Raw genomic sequence first — 15,674 nt, 5'->3', positions numbered from 1 at the left:
ACAGCTAACACATTCAAACATTTTTCTCCTGCCTTTTTCTGAAAACCTTACTTTTGTGAGTGGGATATAAAGATGGTTCAGCCTGTATAGGGAATTTTCTTCCCTCTTTAGAAGATCCTTTCCTTGGCTAAAATTGGAGCCTCCACCTATCTACCCACGTCTTTTTGCCAACTTTCCCAAGTTCTCCTGTGTTAAACTGCTATCACTCAGGGCTGAATTCTGAAACTGTCAGTACTTGACTCTTCTCAGAAAAGGGTGAAATCATACTGACTTCTCCTCAGCATCCAGAAGTGTTTTTTCTGCTCAGCTGATCTTAACCAATCAGATCTGTTGGAACTTTGTGGCACTCAAGGCTCTCTGTCTTTGTGAAGATAACCTTTCACAGTCCTTTGTCTGTTTACACAGCACTTCTAAGCTTTTCAAAAGTGCAGTCCGTCACATCTCTCTCCAGAGCAAATGCTATTCAGGGGTTTATGAATACATATCTTCTTTCACTTCGCCATTATGGCTAATGACCAATGGCAGAGCAATTATCCATATTCAGATTTTTATCCCACCCTTTCCTAGGGTCTCAGGGCAGGTTAAAACAACAGGAATACCCAATTTAATACTTCATAAAATTTACATATAAAACATTACATTATATCAAAATTTGTTCGCTATCCTTCATATAAATCACTAGAAGTCAACTTTATAATTTGGCAGTAAAGTTCATTGTGTTGTGTTGATTATGTCCTTTTTTCTGTGACTTTCCATTCTAGAGTATGAGCATGAGTTTCATTATGGGAATGAAATATCTCTGTTATGTATGCTTAAAACCATGTATAAAACAAACATAATACTATATCTCTTAGGTTTGTTCATACCTTTCCCATTGCATATTGTACATTTTATTTATGTTTTAATGTAGTTTTGTTGAATGCCACCCAAATGCCACCAGAGGCATGGGGGGGCTGGCACTGGCTAGTGCTCCTCCCCCTATATGTCCTGTCCTCTCTTCAATCAGATCCCTACAAATCCCGAATTTCTACAGTGACTGATAGGGAACAATACAAAAAGACAGTTTGCCCCGCCTTATACCTTCAGGTTCTGACTGATTGTGGTAGCTGGGGAGGGGAGATTCTCAGCCTCATTGTTACTGTGCACAGGAGATTTCAGAATGGCACCAGCCTTCATTCCTCCAATCTACATCCTTCACCTTCCCAGTTCCCAGCTCCTGTCTGCTTTGGAGAGAGTGCAGTATGCCTGCACGCACATTTATTATTCATACTGTCCTGGAGAGTAATAATAAGTGCCCCCAAGTTGGCTGCTTGAATACCAGTGCCACATGACTTCCACTCACTTTCCTCGCTGCCAGCAGTCTCTGTTCTGGCTGCAGAAGCAAGCAGTCTGGAAGTCTCCTTGTAAGCAAGCATCTTCCTTCAGGTATTGCTGTCTCATCTCACTTCCTTCATAGTTCTCTGCTCTCTATTCCAGCAGTAAGTACCAAAGGCTACATTGCATCTAGGGGCTGAAGTGGTATGCTCAAGTGTTTGTATTGAAGAATTGAAGAATAAAGTGTGCCTTTGTCATTCATTTCCTTCTGAATCAGCAAAAGAAGGAATGGGATGATTTAGCTCTATTTAAAAGTACCTCTCTTGTGCTGAAAAGGGTTTTAAATTATTTGGCTCCTGGAGAAATGACTTTTTGCTTGCAAATTTCAAAGTGAACAATTTCCCCCCATATCTGAGGAAGTGTGCATGCACACTAAAGCTTCTACCTTGAATAAAACTTTGTTGGTCTTAGAGTGCCACTGGACTCAAGCCTTTTTGTTCATTTTATGTTTCTTTGACCTAGCTTGTTCCGCCACATGGTTCTGTGTTAAAGATGCAATGTTTGTTATGTTAAAGAATGCAATGTTTGCATGTTTGCCTGTACAATCAATGGTGCTTACTGCAAAGTTAGTGTGGGTAGTGATGTTGGTCTTAAAGGTGCCAGACTGAACTCCAAATTTGTTCTATTGCTTCTGTTTCGGGGGGGGGGAGTCATTTCCACCCATTCACCCTTCTGTATTCAATCTGTGAAAAGTATTTTTTTAAGGTGTAACTCTGGCTTACATATTAGGTTCTCATTGGGCAACGGTTAGATAACTTCTATATTTTCTTGTGTGTTATACGACTTAATTATTTAGAAGTATAAGCGTGGCAGTTCTGTACAGATACGTAATAGGCTGTTCTCCACCATACTAATAGGCTGTTCCCCACCGTTCTCCACCCTTACAAAAAAAAATGCCCCTCTACCAGGCTATGGACCTGATTCACATACCAGAAGATGAAATATCGATACCTAATCCAAGCATAAAAAATAATACACCCAAGGAGGTTGCATTTTGTAGTATTAAAAACTTAGCTGTAGGACAGCAGGGATAAACCACCACTGACTAACTGTTCTATTAAGATTTTACAGTCCTTGTTCTTTGTATAACAAGAGACAATCCAGTCCATGCTGAAGGAATTTACAGCATATTATCAGCTGACCTGTTATTCGTTATTACTGCCTGCTCACCAGTTTCCTACTTATCTTCCTGGTCAGAAACAAATGCTTTCTATAGTCTGTCACATTTCCCTCCTCCACTATACATTTTCAGCTCAGAAGGTACTAAAAATAAAAACAAACAACAAAAACTAATATTCCTAAAGCACTGTACAACAAAGCATGCCTAAAGAAGTACAGAAAAGGAAAACAAGAATAAAACAAATAAAAATCAACAAATAGCTAAAAAGCCAATTAGAACATATTTTCCACTGAAGTTTAATATACAAAGTGGCAGAATAAATGGATAATATCTGATCAGGTTTCTCAAGGCACATTGTTAAAAGAAAGGTTCACAAGTTGACTGAAGCGGTATGGTGTTTCAAACAACCTTAGCTGTTGATTAAGCCCTTCAGGCTAACTCTGAAATGAATATGGTGTAACTGTGCTTATCTATAATCCTTCTCAGAGTTTTGTTTTGTTTTTGAAGATTCACCTTCACTGACATCATTTCAATGATAGCTAAGTAGAACCCTTATCTCGCTCTTTACATCATCTGACTAAACAGCTTCAAAGTCCTTCCTTTACACCTTCATTTTGATGGCATGGTGGACTGAACCCTGGTTAGATTCAAGTGCATAGCCATGTTGGTCTGAAGCAGCAGGACAAATTTAGAGTCCAGTGGCCCCTTTAAGTTTTATTCATTAAAACTTTGTTGGTCTTAAAGGGGCCACTGGACTCTAAATTTGTTCTGAACCCTGATTAGGCCACCTGGCTATCAGTTTGGTTACATTTGAACCTTTTGAGAACCATTAAAATTTATTTTTATTCATTTATTGGATTTATTTCCCACTGTTGGAAGTAGCAGCTCATGGCAGGTTACAAATTAAAAACCCTGACACAATAAAACCTTAAATTAAAGTTAAAACACCTGCTAATAACAAACTTCACCAGCAGTGGCAGCATAAAATACTTGGTAAACTAAGATATGTTATTCAGAGTGGCAGTTTTTATATCATAGGAATATATTTTTTCAGAGACCCGCTAATTCAATTCTTCATGAAGTTCAACGTTCAGTTACATAATAAACATCACTGTTAGCCTGAAGATGGTAAAAATATCAATTTACTGAAAAATGTGTTCACATAACAAAGGCCAGTTGAATCACAAGCTTAATTGCAAAGATTTATATGACTTGCAGTTCTGGATTTATGTAAAGGTAAAGGTATCCCCTGTGCAAGCACCGAGTCATGTCTGACCCTTGGGGTGACGCCCTCTAGCGTTTTCATGGCAGACTCAATACGGGGTGGTTTGCCAGTGCCTTCCCCAGTCATGACCGTTTACCCCCCAGCAAGCTGGGTACTCATTTTACCGACCTCGGAAGGATGGAAGGCTGAGTCAACCTTGAGCCGGCTGCTGGGATTGAACTCCCAGCCTTATGGGCAAAGCTTTCAGACGGCTGCCTTACCACTCTGCGCCACAAGAGGCTCTGGATTTATAGATAATACTTAAAAATTAATTTAGCATTGACCCCTGTAAACTAATAAGATCTTAATGAGAGTATTGGATTAAACGTTTTTACTTTGAGAATGCTTTATTTCCATATACTTTATCAACAAAATCTGGTTTTCTGAATTTATTTCAGCTCTTTCATCACTACACAAATAATGGATTCAAAACTGCTCTATGCATACAAAACAGTCTTGGAACCTTTCCAATATGTTTTTAATTTCAATATTTCTCACCATCACTAAGGAAACGAGTACAGGTCAGAGGCTGCAGTTATATGCTTTAAGATGCTTTTGTAATAAATATATTTTTATGTGTATGCTTGGCTACTAACTCTGCAAAACCTCCCAGTGAGATCTGACCTACTTAGGTTTTGAAAGAGGGTATGGCCCTGCTAGCTATATCAGTAACCAATAAGCCAAGATGTATTTTTGTGCCTACTGAAAAGAACTGTGTTTGGCTCCCAAGTTTATGTGAAGCTTCTCTATAAGATCTGACACATCTGGCTTTATGAAGAGGGTGTGGATCTCTAACGATATTAGAAACCAACAGTCTAAGACTGGAAATTAACCTTAGCTGTTTGTTTTTATTTCCAAAAATACAACAGAACTGTTATCTTTGAGATAATTATTAAACTGACATTTACTGTCTTCAAGAAAGAAGTATCAGGAGAGGAAATCAAGAGATAGACAAATAAACTATAAATATATACTGGAAGCATTCCAATTAATATTTACATTATATATTTATAATTAGTAGAATTTGCATACTAGCAGGATAAGCTTTCAGATACATCCCAAGATCAAGTACATGTCTTTTACAGATGAAACAGAAAATTTTGGTCTCTGTTAAATATGCTTTTGTATATATCATATTGGAGGGCCCATATCCAGCCTGTGCTGAGGCAGCTGAACTAGTTACCGGTTATTTTCCGGATCCGTTTCAAGATTTTAGTTTTGACCTTCAAGTCCTTACGTGGTCTGGACCCAGCGTATTTGAGGGACCGCCTGTCATTCTATAAGCTTTACACTCTGCGTGTATGATTCTATTGGTCGTTCCTGGCCTCAGAGAAGCGCACCTGGCCTTAACCAGTAACTAGGCTTTTTCGGTCCTGGTCCCAACCTGGTGGAATGAACTACCGGAGGAGCTGCGGGCCCTGCGGGAGCTTTCAGTACCTGTAAAATGGAGCTCTTCCGCCTGGTCATTGGGTGAGGCTGGGCCGCAAGGTTGATCTCCCCCCCCCCCCCGTAGCAGCTATAGCAGCAGTAGCTAAGACCAACCTGCACTCTCATCTTCCCCCCCCCCCAGGATTGGTATTGGGGGTGGATTAGTTTAGGTTTATGTGTTTTCTGCCGCATCCTGGTTTATTGTGTTTAATTATGTTTATTGTTGTTGTAATTTTAATGTATAAGGTTTTTATTGGGGTTTTTATTGCTGTAACTCGCCTCGAGCCTCCAGGGAGAGGCGAGTAACAAATCTAATAATAATAATAATGATAATAATAATGATAATAATGATAATAATAATATTTCAATGTGCTATTTATATTTTATGGCAATCGCATCAATTTAATAATTAAGCCTATAATTAATCATATTAGTAAGCATTTTTTCTTACGTTACTACAATGCCTGCTTAGGCCTCCTTATCTCCCACAGGTTGCCAGGAGGGACCTGGCAACCCTAAGTTAACTCCTAGTGTTCAATTAGATGCTACCTCAAATTAATATCTGCCATTTATAAAACATTTATACTTGAAGTCCTAAAGTATACTTGGAGAGTTTTATTTGCCTCTGCATTTCATAAGTACTAATGACCTTTTACTACAAGTACGAATATTCAAAACTCATTATCTTGCAAAAGAATTTAGCCTGAATGTTTCAATGTCCACCAAAATAATAAGGCTGTGATACTGTTAGTTCTCTTCTGAAATAAACTACTGAGTTTTTACCAAAGCTCTGAGTTTGCCTATTTTGGGAAGATTTACAGTGGTACACAACAGTATGCATCACACTGACAAATGAATATAACAATGCTATCAATTCCCTCCCTAAACCTCACATTTCTGGGTTCGCATAAAGTTAATGGGCTACGTTCCTACATGTAAAACAGGTATAAGGTGTCAATAACATCTTTTATTTTTATATCATACATGTATAATTAGCTGTTACATTTCATACATAGTGTGTCAGTACGTTTTAATCTAATGTCACCATTAGTGTGCAGCCTATCATGTTCCATCTTGCCCTTGCACCTCATGACTAAAAGTATTATGATTGGTTGACTAGTCCAGGACATTAATAAATGTCTCTCAGCAGGAAGGTGTAGTCCCAATCAATTTGAAAGAGGCAGTCTTTAATACCCATCCTCAAGAAGACATCCCTGAAGCCAAGGTGCATAAGTTAGATAGCTTTATAGCTTCAAATAGTCTTGTTAGACCTAGGTTATCTACACCCATTTCAACCTGGCCTGACTTTGTTCGAATGGACCTATTTACCCTGACTGATCAGCTTTGCTGGGAGCGTGACCAGGAAAGGCATCCCTGTAGATTTTCCTGTATATGATAGTGGCTTTCAATCCCATCAGCCCCAGTAACCTTCTGGAATGACTTCCTAGGCTGGGTAGCACCATGCTTCAGTGTTTCTGTTCTTACTTGATCAACTAATTTCGGAAATGGGTGTTGAAGAACTGCTGCTCAGCCTTTAAGCTAAGGGGCATTCATGCTAAAGGGTCCATGCAGAGTTCTATTTTGTGCCTCATGCCAATTAACATTTACATGAAACTTTTGGGAGAGGTCATCCAGGATTCTGGAGTGAGGTGTCACTATTACGTGGATAATGCCCTGCTCTATTTCTCCTTAACAGGTAAGCTGTGTGACTCTGTGGACATCATGGGTATGAGGGGATTGATGAAGGCCAATAAAGCCAGTTTAGGGTAGTGGTTAGGAGTGCGGACTTCTAATCTGGCATGCTGGGTGACCTTGGGCTTGCCCTGGCACTGATAAAAACTGTTCTGACCAAGCAGTGATATCAGGGCTCTCTCAGCCTCACCCACCTCACAGGGTGTCTGTTGTGGGGAGAGGAAAGGGAAGGTGACTGTAAGCCGCTTTGAGTCTCCTTCAGGTAGAGAAAAGTGACATATAAGAACCAACTCTTCTTCTTCTTCTTCTTCTTCTTCTTCTTCCTCCAAATTGAAGCTGAGCCCCATATAGTCCAACCTGCAAGTTAAGATCTGCCTCTCAAGCCCTATTCTCTGCCTTCAGAAGTGAGGTAGGTAACAACTAGAGACAGAGTGTTTTCTGTGAACCTCATCTTTAGAATGCCTTCCCCTCTGAGGCTCGCATAGTGCCTGCTTTACTTTCTCTTTAGGTGTCAAGCCAAAGCATATATTTTTACCCAGGCTTATAAGATTGTTTGTGTGTGGGGGGGTATCTTATCTGTTTTATGAATAGTTCTTATGCTCCTTATATACAGTGGGTTTGTTTTTAGTAACTTATTTTTAATATCATGATGTGGCTTTAATTGTAAACCACCTTGAGCAGGACTCTAAAGGGGCTGCATTGAAATATCCTAAATAAATAAAATTACCTTTTGTACCACTTCTTCCCATGATGTCATGATTCCAGCATCCTCAAATGAGGATACCATTATTTTGCTATTGAAAATAACATACTTTCTTGAAAAAACTCTGGAAAATCAAAGTAAAGTGCTGAACTTGATTTAGTAACCTAAGAAGCAAGATCCTAGCCACATATTTACCTGGCATGTTATCTTGATGTTATTACTGTGCTATACCTCCTGTAAGCAAGGAGCCCAGCCAACTGATGGCACAGTCTAGGTCATCAAGAGGTTGACTGCATTTGGTGTAAATGACATGACATTTTTATTTTAAAATCATTGGTTACAATAATATTATGTCAAACAACTGAAAAACTCCCAGAACCCTTTTGTTTTCTTTATTTATCAGGACTGTAAGTTACATTTAAATTAACCAGAACAGCTTAGGTAGCTGCCATGCAAACTGTATTTAGATCTGGCACATGCAATTTTCTAGAGATTGTAGATATGATAGAAATGATAGAAATCTATGTATAAATTTCAAAAGCAAAGAGTAGACATGGGAAAAGAGGACAGCACATCTTATGAATAGAAATTGGTAGAACAACAGGAAGCAGAGAGCAGAAATAAATGGGCAGTTCTTACAATGGAGGGAAATAAACAGTAGGGTCCCTAAAGGACAGATACAGGGGGCAGTGCTATTTAGCTTGTTCATAAATAATCTGGAATGGGGGGAGGGGCATTATAGCTGCCAAGTATGCAGATGCCACAAAACTATTCAGGATGTTAAAACCATGGCTGATTGTAAAGACTTTCAGGAGAATTGCCACAAATTGATTAGGCAGGCAACAGAGAAGTGAATGAAGTTCAATGCAGGAGGAAAGAAGTATATGTTGATGGAGTCTAAAGTTGCTGAGACTGCAGTCATAGCAGATAGCTCATTGAGTAGATAGCTCTATTCACAGCATGTCACACGGTTGAAAAGGGCAATTTGTGTGCTCGAGATTATTAGGAAATGGATTGAGAATAAACCAACAAATCTTTTAACACCCCCTACATATCTATGGTGCTGCCTCAGCTGCAAACCACAACCAGTTCTGGACTCCATATGTTAGAAAGTACAGAAGACAGAAACCAAGATGATTAGAGGATTGGAGTCCCTTTCCTATGAGAAAAAGGACTTTTCAATTTAGAAAAGAGACAACTAAGGGGAGAGACATGATAGATGTTCACAAATTATGCAAAGGGTGGAGAGAGTTAACAAACTCCCCCCCCTCCCTATCCTTAATGACAAGAACCTGATGGGATCTAATGAAGTTAATGTGTGGTCGATTCAGGATGGATAAAAAGAAATATTTATTACCACACCGGCTCAGATAATAAATAGGTACATCAAAGAAGCACACAAGATTGAAACTGAAGAATTAGTAAAAGAGAAAGAAAAGTGATGGACTACTTAACCTTATGTAGAATTTACCCTGTGGTTCTTAAAATTAGAAGCCTTTATTACTGTGGTTAATTAGGTACTATTACTATTGACTGTATACTAAATGCTATTTACCTGTACAACAACTTCATACCTGTACAAATGGTTCTGACTCTGAAATGCTGCTGATTTTCTATTTATTTATGGTTGAAAAGAAGTGAATGAGACCAGCATAGCCCTGCTTTTGCTTAATTTGAATTAAACTCACAGCTCAAAAACATACATTTGTTTGTCCCTCTTTTTGCACTATTTTTTTAATTGTGCTAATATGCATCCTTAACCTTCTGGACCCAGTGTGTGCTCCCTGAAGTCACAGCACAGTTTCAGAGAATGGCATCTAAAGAAAAAAACCCAAACAGGCTCAGAACATCACCAAAGTGAGAGGAAGAGCTTCTGCCAGTGTGGATACGGCAACAGGAGGGGAGTCATCTTCCCAGTTTTGCTGTTTTACATTCACAGATGTTCTACTGGAGCAACATTAGAGAAATAACTCCCTTCAGTTTGGTTTTTGTGGGGGGAAATGGCTAGGGGAGGAGGCAGGAGCCTGTTCGGCCTCATCCTCTCTCTCTTTATTTTTATTAAAGAAGTCATTCCCTGTTGCTGCTGTGTGGATTGGGGGGGGGTACAAGTTGGGTCCAGAGCGAAGAGAGCCCTTCCTCCACACAGTGCCACTCCTGGTGCCTTTGAGTTCTCGGCTGTTTGTTTTTAGAAGCTGTTCCCTGCAGCTGCTGTGTTGGGCCCAGGAAACATTTAGGTTCACTCTTAAAAGCGTATCAGCTAATAATAAAAGCAAAACCACAACTAATAATATAAAAGCAGTATGTGGTTGTTCATAAGATAAATTAGGTATGTTGTCTTTGTAACAAACTCTGGATCCAGACAAACCTTGCCCCAATACATTATAAGTATTAGATTCTTGCATGGTTTGGAAATATAGTGTAGATTCCACAAAGTTCATACCCATGCCTTTGGATCAAATAAGAACAGTAACCATGTATTTTAATCTCCAATTCAATCAACACAATTGCACATAATCCCATCTCATCTTTCCATAATAAATTTACCAGAATTTAGGGATCACCTTTCTTTGATCTCAGATACTTACACTGGTATTGACTCATGTACACACATACACCACCATAATTTCAAAGACCGTTTACGCACTGAGAACTTCACTGCCCCAGCTCCCATGCAGGAGCACAAATTGAGGGTGGATGATGTGCCCCAGGCCAAATGCTCCCCCATGTGGGTGCAGGAAGAGGTGGGTCAACCTGCCACAACTAAACCTCCAGCCTGCAGCCTGGCATGAAACCTCCAGTGAGTAAATGGTCAAATTGAAGCAGCTACCAAAAGCCATTCAGAATCTAAGCACTGAACCAGTATGTGTGAAATACATATGAATTCATGCAGTCCGTTATAGTAAAATGGATAGCAAAGAGTTAAATGAAACCTGATTAGGACTGGAGGGTAACTCCACTCCCTGAATTTTTTCCCCCTTCCCTTACAGTTCATCTGATATTTGGAGTTGGGTTACAATAAGGAAGTTGTGTTCTGCAGCTCCTGTGAGTATATAGATTTATTCCACTCCTCCAGCCCAAGATGACAAAATTGGCAACAAAGGTGCAAATATGGCTTCATATGGCAAAACTGAGAAATCTGATTTGAAAAAGGAGGGATGGCAGCTATATATGGAACTAGTAGATCACTATTTTTGGCTAATGGAATCACAGATGCAGAATTCATATAATTCATAATCAGAATTCATATTATGAAAATTAGCATGTCTAGTAGCAGCAACATTTTTCAACAGATAGTAACAAAATATTAGGAGTGCTTGATGCTTGATGTTTAGAATTTGCTATAATATGTTATTCATGATCCAATCCGGAAATTTGTGGCACCAGAAACATGATCAGGAAATAAAGTTTATCAGCTATAATATCAACCTGATGTTTTTGTTACTGGGGAAGTGAGCAACCACGGGTGGGAAAGATCCATGGCCTTCCCATGTACATGTCCTGGCCCTAGCATGGGATCCTTCATGTCATGCTCACTCATGAAGGCACCAAAGCAGACACAGGCTCTTTGTAGTAAGGAGTTCAAAAGTAGCTTTACTGGGATTCTAGGGGAGCAACTGCAGGGACTTGCCCTTACAGAGGAATCTTGCTGAAGATGACTCACAAAGAACAGATATACCCTCAGTCCTCAGCCCCTCTTCCATGATATTTGCATGCCAAAAGATATTCCCACAGAAAGGCTGCTTTATTGAAACTACAAAGTGAAACCTTTCTTCAAATATCTTTGCATCCAGGTGCGACGAGCCAGGCAAGGTTGTCTGCATTCCTTTCAACATTAAACAGTGCCAAACATAAAAGGTAATAGGTGCGACATCAGAGGGTGGAAGGAACAAGGGAGTGGGGGAAAGGAGGCTAGGAGGCCCCCTGGAAAAGCTAGACCCCTCATGAGCCCCCTCGACTGAAGGCATGTACCCAGGCTATGAGTACATGACACTTTGTTTATACACACGCACAATCTTGTAGAGATGTTTGGAAGGAAATGAAAGACTAGAAATTTCCAGTTCAATTAAATTAGACCTTTACTGAATACAAATAAAACATGAATTATAAAAAAAGAAAAGAAGACAGAAGATAATACATGGAATGCAATAGAAAACAACTAAATCACACAAGTTAGGGAATACAATCACTTTTTAAAATTTGAAGCATTCACATTAATGTGTCCATCCACAGCCAATCCAAGAGGAGCCAACCCATAGGAGTATGTGTGATATTCCTGAGCAAAAGAAACTGAGGAGAGAGAAAATGGGTGCTGTGGGTATTAGGGGGTATGTTTTAGTTGGGAAAAAGAGGAAACACAGAAAGAAAAACTGGTTTTTGTACCCTGCTTTTTTAGTAACTGAAGAAGTCTCAAAACGATACACAATTGTCTGCCCTTCCTCTCTCCACAACAGACACCCTGTGAGATAGGTGACATTGAGAGAACTCTTGAGAGAACCATGATTGGTCCAAGGTCACTCAGCTGGCTACATGTGGAGTGAGGGATCAAACCCAACTCTTCAGATTAGAGGCAGCCACTCTTAACCACTATACCAAACTGGCTCTCAAAGATACAGAATTTGGCTTAAAGTTTAGCCAGGTTACCAAGAGGAAGAAATGCATCAAGAAACCCTGGAGAAAAAGAGAAATAGGAAGGCAGTAGGTTGCCAGTGGGAACTTGACTGAACAGAGGATAATAAGTAGGAGAGCAACAAACAAGAAAGTGTGGGAACCAGTCTGGGACTGAGGATGAGGTAGGGAGACAGAGAGGGAGAGAAAAAACTGTGAGAGACCAGGGAGAATATCAGAGGACTGAAGATGATAGTTATAGTACCTGTGTAAGCACAGTCTGGGATTGTGCAGATAGAAAAGCTGTTCAGGAAGAATCTTGATGCAAAGTTGCAATGGAGTAGAGCAATTAGTGGAAGGATAGTGGAACTGTGTCTTAAATCAAAGTAGAAAAGTCCAGAACAGAAAATAAAACTGAAGAGGGTAATTTTATATTCAACATTTATATGTTGAGGGAGGGAACCAGGTTTTCAGAGTACATGGATTACTTCATGTGGGATGCTGATGAGGTAGATTATTTTAGCTATTTGAAGTTAGTGGACCAGTTTGTAGTGCAAGGGACACTACTGATGGGAATGGAATGCAACCAAATGTCCCACAATCACCAGTGTTTTATTTTTGTCTGGATCCCATGAGCCACAGAAAAGTCCAACCATTTATCAGAGTGACTTTTCTGTCTCATCATGAAATGGCATTTGCTGAATTTAATACCTACCAAGATTTACTGTTCTAATCAAAAATTAAGTATCCTGCATACCTTGGGCCCATTATGCATGGCCGCGATTCCGGGTCACATGGAAAACATGGAGGGGGAAGACGCGAAGCAAACCACTTATGCACAGGATGGAACGCAACAGCGGCAAAACCCAGAGTAATCAATTATGCACGCGGTGACCCCTGCACCGCTTCTGGTTGCACCCTGGTCGCCCGGAAGCTCCGCTTTCCTCCGCATTTCGCTAACGCGGCTTTTTCGGCAGCACGCACCGAATCTGTGGCTGGTTGCAGCCGGCGCCGTGCATTATTGGTGATTTTAGGTAATGCCATTCCACCCCGAATGCAGACCTTCTCCTCCGTGCATAATGGGCCTTGGAGAACATGACCTAGAATACTCTGGGAAGTGATAGTTTCATGTGGGGGACATAGAAAATTTATAATGTATATGTTATGAACCGCCCCAAGATGGCAGGGCTGAGAGTGGCAGCTGAGAGGGGCGGTCTATAAATATGACTGACAAACAAATAACCTTTGTATTTATATCCTTCATAACATTTTAGAGACTATGACTGCGGTTTTCAACTGCCCTAATGCTACGACCCCTATAGCAGGGGCGGCGGCAGCAGCATGCACACATATTTGTGAGTGTGCATGCACGCATGCACACGTTCCATGACTGCTGCCACTCTCAGTTGCGCTGGCCTCCTCCACGCATCCTCCGTGAGCTCTGAGGCGGGCCACAGGAGGTCAACGCTATGGTACTACCATGGCCCCCAGGAAAGGGCCGAACGACCCCTCGAGGTGTCAAAACCCCGACGTTGAGACCCACTGGACTATGACAAGATATCTGATCAATATCATGGTTTTGAATTATCAGCACTATCAGAAAAAGAGATAGCATGTTATATTTTGTTCATCTTCCAAGATTATCGACACCATGATATTCAAACTTGGAATCACCATTTGCAAAACATATCCCATTTCTATGATTTCCAAAAAGATTTACCCAACATGTTAATAGTTCTGATTCTCTCTGTACAAAACACCCTAAGAAAAATGGTTTTAAAAATAATGCTGATGTCTTAATACTATCTTTATTGCTCAGAACTAGAAGGGCCGTGAACAACACTTGAATGCATCCTGTAGAAGACTGACAGGAAACTCTCTCTTCATGACAGACTGTTATGAAAACTAGACTGTCTGGCACTGCTACAATGCATTATATGTGACAATTCTATTTTTATACATGAAGTGTGGACAGATATATATGCTACCTGGAAATGGATCCACCCATCTGCAACACGGAATCATCACTGCACAAAGAAAGCTTTAAAGAAATTAATAAACCCTCAACTTTCATCATTAAAAGTGACTTGTTTACCAGGGAAAAAGACTAGCCAGTATCCTTTCTTTCTGACACTAAGTACTTTGATGTAGCCAATGGCCTTATATATGCAAGCAAATTTTGGGGTGAACTAGTCAAACAAAAGAAATTTTAATGTTTAAATGCCACTAGACGAAGAGACAAAGTAAAATGACAGCTGCTAATAACCAAACAGTCTACAGCCTTATTAGCTACAATACTTTTATACAATAGTTTTAAAGCTGAAATACTTCTTGAACAAAATGCAAACACAGATTACCAACTTCAAAGTTTTAGCAACACACACTACGCTTTCTAGTACTCTAGGACAGTTCTAATCCAGGCTTTATAATTCAGCTTGGAACTAGATGAAAAACTCATGTTGGGTGTCCTGCTACTATTATTATTTTTTTAAATAAAAGTAATAATTTTGCCATAATGGGGGGAGAGGAAGTATATTCCCAGAGTTGTGCAAGCCTTCAGCTTGAAAGTGATCCCCCTATCTTTACCCCCTTATATGTACTATCGTACTATCCCATGATACTGGAGAGCTTTCCTATGCACAAGATTGAATATTATACCCTCATTGGTTCTTACAGGAAAGATTTCTGAATATACCGTGATGCCTGGATGACACCCCATGGCAATGAGGTCCCTCAGGCACACTCCATACAGAAGAGTCAGAACTCGGAAGTGATGGCTGCGCACCCTTGGGCTAGCAAAGCTTTATTGGAGACACTTCATAGGATACAGAAGGCAAGCTGGAGGGTTTCTACTGGGCACTCCTTCACACTCCCTCTCTGCCTGACCACTGCAAAGCTGAGACTCTGCATTTCAGTTTCTGAATGATTCCCCCCTCCCCATAGAGAAATTGTAATATTCAATATTTTTGGTTAATTTATTATTTTAATGTAGATGATTTTAATGCAAATGTTTACTATAGAAATTATTTTAAAACTTTTATAAGGATTGTATGTTTACTATAAGATGTAATCTACCCTGAGATCACAAAAATAGGGTGGAATACAAATCCCAGGAATAAACAAAATACTTATACGAATTAATTTTTCTGACCTGGATGGCCCAGGCTAGCCCAATCTCATCAGATCTTGAAAACTAAGCTGAGGTGATCTAGTCAGTTCTTGGACTGAAGACCACTAAGGGCATCCAAGGCTGCTATGCAGAGGTAGGCAATTACAAACCACCTCTAAACATCTCTTGCCTTGAAAACCTACTACAGTCATCATATATTGGCTGTGACGTGATAGCACTTTCCACCACCCATGTTTTACAAAGTACAGCCACACTTTCTCAAGCACGATGTGAAGGTAACCTTCACCTGTGTCCACTTGTGAGACTGGCAGCAGTTCTCTAAATTCTCACATCAAATACTGACTGGTGCTTTGAACTG

General features: G+C 40.0%; 1 protein-coding gene across 4 annotated transcripts in view; it reads right to left on the bottom strand.

The window, feature by feature from the left end:
- ARHGEF3 (Rho guanine nucleotide exchange factor 3) overlaps nucleotides 1-15,674 on the bottom strand; it is a 133,397-nt gene that overhangs the window by 59,899 nt on the left and 57,824 nt on the right. The gene's annotated exons all lie outside the window — the stretch shown is intronic.

Source organism: Paroedura picta, chromosome 3, assembly GCF_049243985.1.
Source record: "Paroedura picta isolate Pp20150507F chromosome 3, Ppicta_v3.0, whole genome shotgun sequence".
In the NCBI taxonomy this organism is placed as follows: domain Eukaryota; kingdom Metazoa; phylum Chordata; class Lepidosauria; order Squamata; family Gekkonidae; genus Paroedura; species Paroedura picta.
This window is presented reverse-complemented; position numbering and strand designations above follow the sequence as displayed.